At 34.7% G+C, this 7,592-nt stretch overlaps 1 protein-coding gene across 1 annotated transcript in view; it reads left to right on the top strand.

The window, feature by feature from the left end:
- Positions 1 to 7,592, top strand: part of LOC107719738 (propionyl-CoA carboxylase alpha chain, mitochondrial-like) — a 73,339-nt gene that overhangs the window by 14,373 nt on the left and 51,374 nt on the right. The gene's annotated exons all lie outside the window — the stretch shown is intronic.

Raw genomic sequence — 7,592 nt, 5'->3', positions numbered from 1 at the left:
TTTCCAGTGATGTCTGTGAGAAAGATATATTCACTCGACAAGCTCGCGCATCTGCGCCGCCAGCGCGCTCAATCCACTCAGCGTGCTTTTTTTATCAGCTCGCGCACTTCAGCTATACAGGCGTTAATACTGAATGTTTAATATTATATTCATTGCATACATATACTTCGTAGTAGACATCCTTAACTCCTTTCTGCTGTCTGTTGTTCTGTTATCGGTGTTTCTTTGTTTGAATATGGCGCTTATCACATGCTGTGTGGTATCGGCGTTTGGTATCGGGGCATTTTAACGAGTACGAGTACGAGTACAGGAGACCAGTATCGGGCCCGAGACCAGTATCGGGTGCATCCCTAATTTAAAATAACTGTTTTCTATTTGAATGTATGTTAACATTTGATTTATTCCTGTGATGCAAAGCTGAATTTTCAGCAGCCACTACTCCAGTCTTCAGTGTCACGTGATCCTTCAGAAATCATTCAGATATGCTGATTTGCTGCTCAACAAAAATTCTTATTAATATCAATGTTGAAAACAGTTGTGCTGCTTCATATTTTTGTGGAAACCATGATACAATTTTCATTTTCCATTTTATATTTATAAATGATTATTTGATAAACAGGAAGTTCAAAAGATTATTTGAAAGAAAACTTTTGTTACATTATAAATGTCTTTACTCTAACTTTTGAGCATTTTAATGGACGCTTTCTGAATAAAAGTATCACTTTCTTCCAAAAACAAAAACAAACAAACAAAAAATCTCCCTAACCTCAAACCTTTGAACGGTAGTGTAGGGTAGTTGATATTCAATAATCCTATAGAAGTAGCTCACCCAAAAAGTGTCAATGTCCTGATATTTATTCCCTATGCAATAACATTTAATAGGAACGGGAGCGTTCAGGCTTCAAAGAGGACACACAACTTATAATAGCTTTATACCAGTCTTAGCTTTGAGTGAGCAACAGACCAAAATTGAAATAATTGTTTATTGATATTCTTCCCCTCCAGAGAAATGTTAAGTGCTAAGAGTCAAATCTAAATGTGTTAGATTTATGAACAAATAATTCAGTTTAGTTTAGTGAAACTAAACTAAAGTGATTAGTGTATTTTTTTTAAATATTGGACTCAAAAGTATGATTTGTTCAAGAATTGGGCATTGCTACTTCTCTTTTAAACTCTTATGGAGAGATGGGGCAGATGTTGAGAATTTCAGTGAATTATATATTTTGTTCCTCCTCACTATTGTATGGCTTCACAAGGCATTTATAAATAACGCACAAGCTTTATGGACTACTTTTATGGTAGTTTAAAAAGCTCTGATAAGCTTTTATAAGTTTAAAAGCTCTACTCCTCTGTTTTTTGTATAAGAACATCCAGAATATTATTAAAAAAATACTTTCGATTTTTCTTTTGTCTTCCATGGAAGAAGATAATAGAATTTCGAAACAATACAATTAATAAATGTTTAATAGAATTTAATTTTTTGGTGAACTATCGCTTTAACCCCTGTGCCCCAAAATAATTGAGCCAAGCGCTGCGATACTGACAAGTGCATGTGCCAACCTCCAACTGTGCCTCAGTGTTGCCATGGCAACTAAACTCAGTAGCTACCATCTTTTTTTTTTAACCCTTCAATCGATTATGACTAAATAAGGACATGCTTCGTGTCATGGCAGGCCTCAAACACACACAGAGAGTTCACATGGGGCCGTCACTCTCTTTTTTTGATCTAGATATTTTTGCTTTTTTAGGATTCCAGATTTCTTCTGCCAGTTATCTTCTTTTTGCCTGCTTTGCTGCATTGTAGAACAGAGAAAAGAGGAACAGACAGAATTTGAGAATAGAGATGTGGGAAGATGACACGCCTCTCTCTTTCTCTTCTTACCTTCTGTTTCTTTTGTTCCCAATAGTCAGTCATGGTTATTTATTGTACAATATACACCTCTCTGGTGCGTGTATCATGTGTTACATGTCTTACTCTCTTTAGTGAGACTCTCCTGGCAGAGTTTCTGGCAGCTGCGCTGATGTGCTCGCAAGATCCCCTTTGATATAAATCACATTCAGGCAGGAGGGAAACACACGCGGTGCGTCGTCACAGCAACGGCGGGCTCACGTTGATAGGTTGCCTAGAAGTAGTTGTAGATCAAATTTTTAGCTAAAAATCTAAAATAAACTAGCTTTTCTGGTGCTGTTTTAAAGGCTTTCGGCAGAACATCATACTGTTAATCAACAGAGCCTGTTAAAAGTTCATCAACATGTAAAAATAAGTGTTAAATATTAAGAAGTCAGGGACCCGAATTAGCTCAGCTGAACCCAGATTTGTTTCATGTCTCTTCAAGGTTTGCGACTGCATTGATGTAAAGGACACCTTTCGATTTGACTGTTAACCTGCAGTGAATGAGTCACAAACTAAATTTTTTTTTATATATCTACATCGACTTTATGAGGAAAATCTGCCTAGCAACTCAGAATAAATAGAAGCAGTTTTGCTGCATTTTGGATTGTACCTCAGTCATTAGAATTACATGAGTAGACTATACATACATTCTTTATTGATGTGATGTGTGATGTTAATGCAAAACTCTCTTATAAATGAAATTGTAATGAAGTTTGTAATTTCTGCGTCACTAGCAGCACCAACCAACCGACCTTTTTGCTAAGCGTTGCATTGGCTGGAATGAATTGTGACATTGCAAAACGTATTATCTGCTATTTTTCTTCAAAGCAATTGTTAAATTATGCAGATTTGAGGTTAATAATTTGCACAACCAACCAAAGCCAAGAGAGAGGCTGCGTCCAAATATGCATACTTCCCTACTTATATAGTAGACAAACTACAGTATATAAAAAGAGAAGTATTCATAAAACGGTAGGCAAAAAGCACCCGGTGACCTACTTATTCCGGTAAGATATTGAAGGTCGGATCCAGTGAACAGAGTTGTGAATGGCAGAGAAGAAACACAACTGATGCTGTAGGTCACGTGACAGTGACAACATGATGAATGTAGTATTTCCAGATTGCTTTGTTACTACATACTTTTATAATATAGAATGTATTTTTTTTTAATGGTCAAAAAGTATTTATTCAAAAGAAGTAGGCCCTATCTACTCTGAGATTTCAGATGCAGCCAGTGAGAATCCTTATTTGATGGCTAATAACAATTGTATAATGAACTGAATTGTTTATAGTGTTTTTAAGCATTGTCACTATGGTGCTCTTTAGTTGTTATCATTTCTATTGTGACTTGAATCAATATGTAAATGCACTGAAAAGGATACATTTTGTCACTAAGATTGCCCTGCCAACAACAATTTTAGCTAAATTCAGTTAAAAAAACGATTCAAACACAAAATATGTTCATAGAATTACATTTAAAAAGAGCAAAACTTCAGAATTAATTGTTGTTATTTATTTATTTGTTTTTCACTTTTTCTATTTCAATTTAATGGTCCATAACAGCATTGTTTCAACCAATGTTGTGAGTTTGTAGGTAGAATACCTATTTAACTTGAATAATGGCAGATGGGGGAGGTGTGAAACTAGTCTGAAAAAGTTTGTTGTGGTTCTGTTTGCTATCGTTAATGGTGCAAAACAATTGCACACTTTACCTTTGAATATGATTACATCTTTAAACAATGTGGCATTAATGCCTTTTTAGCTAATAGTAATAGTATTTTCATCTCTTTTAAACATATTTTGCTGTGATTAAATCCCCCTAAAAATTTACCGAGATTAAATCCCCCTAAATCAGTAAAAAAACAAAAAAATTCTGATTGTGTGTGGGCTTACAAATGAGTCAGGAGTGTCATAGTAATGCATTTCTTACAGAAAATAGTTAATGCAATGTTTCACACACTTACAGAAAGTGGTTTAAGCATAAGCATTTAATTTAAATTTAAAGAAGTTTTTGTTTTAATCGCTTTTAATCTTTTGTTTTATTATGTTCCAGACGTTTTTGTCCAGCTTAACCTGTATACTTAATTGCTTTGAATAAACGTGCCTGCTGGATGAATAAATGTAAATAATTATTTTCATAACCAGTTCCTGAACCACGTCTGTACCTGCTCTGTTGCCTCTACCTTTCCATCCCCCCATTCACTCTTTTACATTCCCTTATACGCATGTGCACACACACACACACACGCACGCACACACGCAGATGAGTGGGCCATCCACTGCCTTCTGTGTGTGCGTGGAAATGAAGATGTCATTACATTAGCAGTTGAATAGCGATACCCCCCACATGAATAAGAGGTGAATGAGCCCCCCATCCTGAATAGCTGCCCCCTCTGCCCAACTGTTAGTACAGTTTTACGCAGCGCAAACGATTGGCCAGAGCCCCTGGGCATGCGCAGGTTCAGCCTAGAGAGCTCTGTTAGGATTACCTCTACAGCCTCTTTAGCATGTTAAAAGAGAAGCGCTTTTCAATAGCAGAGAGGAGATTGAGTTTGAGTGGAGTGTGCGTGTGTGTTTTCATGCCTTTTCACACTTTGGATGTTGTCTTGAACAAGATGTTTTCATTATCCTAGTGTTCTCTCACTCCTGTGCACAGTTGTACACAAGTTCTTGACACTTCTAGAGGCTCACACTCGTTTTTTTTTTTTTTTTTTTTTTACTCTTGTTGTAGCGGCTTGCTGGTTGTTTAGCCTTTGAATGTACCACATGCACAAATACACATGAGGGACTTATAAAAATGAACAGGAGGAGGAGAGAGATTGAGTGACATCTGAATGGGCCCAAGCGTTTTATTGGATTTAATTTTCCAGAACTCAATAGAGACACTGACAGGGGTTTGAGGGAAAGATCTCTAGCATGACTGGGGCCACCATAATTTGTCAGTGTATTTAAACCTTGATACTGTGTCCCATTTATGTATTTTATTTCATGTGACCCTTATAGTTTAGTTAACTTTTGTGACTTGTTTTTTTTTTCTTTTTGTGTTTTTTTTTCTCTCTTCTGTTTTGTTTACTTTGTTTTGTGGTGTTCTATTTTATTTTTTATTTTATGCTTTGTTTGTGGTTTTGTTTTGTTGTGTGTTTTTTGTTTTGTTATTTTGTTTCAAAGCTATTTTTGTTTGTTTTTGTGTTTTTGAGTTCTGTTGTTGTATAGTTTACTGGTTTTTGTTTTGTGTTTTTTTGTTTTATGTTTTGTTTTTTTTGGCATTTTGTTTTGAAGTTCTTTTTTTGTTTTGTGTTTTTTGGAGTTCTTTTTGATTTAGTTTTGTATCTAATTTTAGTTGTTTTTGTCTTGTATTTTGTTTTTATTTTGTATTTTGTTATTTTGTTTGGTGTTTTTCTTTGTTCTGGAGTTATTTTGTTTTTTGGACTTTTGCTATTTATTATAGTTTTTTTTTTTTTTTTTTTTTTTTTTTTTTTTTTTTTTTTTTTTTTTTTTTTTTTTTTTTTTTTTTTTTTGGTTTTTTTTTTTTTTTTTTTTTTTTTTTTTTTTTTTTTTTTTTTTTTTTTTTTTTTTTTTTTTTTTTACAGCTCAGTTGTTTTCAGTCATTTGTTTGAAATGGTAAATGGTCGTTAGTTGCTCTAAGGACTCATTTGTCTCAGTCAAGGAAATACATTATTTTATATTTATTATCATATTTGGCAATAAACATAAGAGAGAATTGTGAACCTTTAAAATTTTCGGGCTTGCAAACTTCTGATTCAGTGAAAAATAAATTCCCCTATGGAATTTCTTTACTTTATAGTTTTAGTGATTTGTAATGGACTTTAATTGATTACGGAAGCTGATTTTGTTGACACTTTAGTTTGTTTCTTTTCCCAAGCACTTGTCAAGAACAAACAGATCGCTTTTTTGGCCTCATTTAGATTTATCCTTTATCTCATGACACCATGGGTCCAGTTGGAGCTGAAAGAGACATGGGGTCAAATCCCTCTTTTAATTACAGAGCTCTGTGGGTTCTGCACGCCTCAGGCGTACTATCTGTAGTATATTAGCCAGGAAGCAATAGTCTCCTGATTCTCGAGACTAACAAAGAAAAGAACAGATCTACTTTTTCCCGTTCTTTTTTTCTGGCTTCGTTATTTAGATGTATGTTTCTGCAGGCGTTACCTGAAGCTACCTTTCTTTACTTCACTAAGGTTCATACCCCGGGGGTCTTTTTTTGTGTGAAGGGATTTGGTTCCCCTGGCAAAAAAGTATGGTAGTTTACCTCTTTTGATGTTGAGAGATTTAGATATTCAAGATGTTAGAATGCTGTGCGTGGCCAGTGCTCATAGTAAATGTTTTATATAGGTAGGTTTAAAAAAAAAAAAAAAAAAGTCAAAAGAAGATACTTGAGTTTATAATTATCTGTAAACATAATAATATATCAAGATGATAATTTTGTAAAGAAATGTACAGATTTATATTTGTCTACAAAACAAATTAAGTATTTCATCATAAATATTTCTATTTTACACTACTGTTCACGTTCAAAAGGTTTTTGGGGTCAAAAGTCTCTTTTGCTCACCAAGGCTACATTTATTTGATCAAAAATACCATAAAACAGTAATATTGTGAACTATTATTTCCATTTAAAATGACTTGTTTTCTGTGTGAATATATTATAAAATGTAATTGTTTCCTGTGATGCAAAGCTGAATTTTCAGCAGCCATTACTCCAGTCTTCAGTGTCACATGATCCTTCAGAAATCATTCTAATATGCTGATTTGCTGCTCAAGAAACATTTCTTTTAATTGTCAATGTTGAATTTTTGCTGAAATTCTGCTGCTTCATATTTTTGTGGAAACTGAGATGCATTTTTTGCTGGATAGACATTCCAAAATAACAGCATTTATTTGAATCTTTTTATATAATAGAAATCTTTGGTAACATCATAAATGGCTTTACTCTTGCTGGATTAAAGTATTAATTTCTTAAAAAAAAAAAAAGTGTTGTTAAATTCAAGTTTTTGTTTTTTTTAAGTAACGACCAAGCGGCCAGTGGCAGACAGTGAGTTAATCATAGCCTATGTTTGATCAATTTAGCTTCTCAAATCATCACCACTTGACTAAAATAAAATCTATAGGCCTATATAAAATGCTTAAAAAAACAATGTTAGTTTAAATGGTTAACCTAGATACATGTGTGCTATTAGGCGCGTATCCAATCATTTGTGCAAAGAAGCTAAAGCGCGCTTTGCAGGACATGGAGTCGCCAGCACGATCACTTGCATTTTTTTCTTATAACAGTGGAAACAACCGTCATTTTTGCTCATAAAGGTAAGAGTAATACATCATTCGGGGTTAAGGGTCTACTTTTATTTGTGTGCACTCACAATATCCTTGAGCAGGAGCGCTTCACAAAAATGAACCGAAACCCTGCGAATATTCTATTTCCCCTGGGGCATTCATCATGGTAATTACTTGCTGGGTTTTGCGGCAAGCTTTGCGTGCGTTTTAACATGGAACCCTTCCAGCACTCGCTGCTGCTGGACACTAAACACCGTCCGAGCCACTCACAGTCGCGGTAGCACGGTCTCCTGTTGTTTCCACCAGCGCGGCAAATCTTTGTCATCACCATAATAATTGATGGATATCTAATATATAAAAATAAGGAGGAAGCAAGCCTGATGCCTGGCCCGTGTCTGAGCTATGA

This window comes from Sinocyclocheilus rhinocerous, unplaced genomic scaffold (assembly GCF_001515625.1).
Source record: "Sinocyclocheilus rhinocerous isolate Xijiao unplaced genomic scaffold, SAMN03320098_v1.1 scaffold721, whole genome shotgun sequence".
Classification (NCBI taxonomy): Eukaryota; Metazoa; Chordata; class Actinopteri; order Cypriniformes; family Cyprinidae; genus Sinocyclocheilus; species Sinocyclocheilus rhinocerous.
The sequence above is the reverse complement of the archived record's forward strand: the minus strand, read 5'-3'. Positions and strand labels throughout refer to the sequence as shown.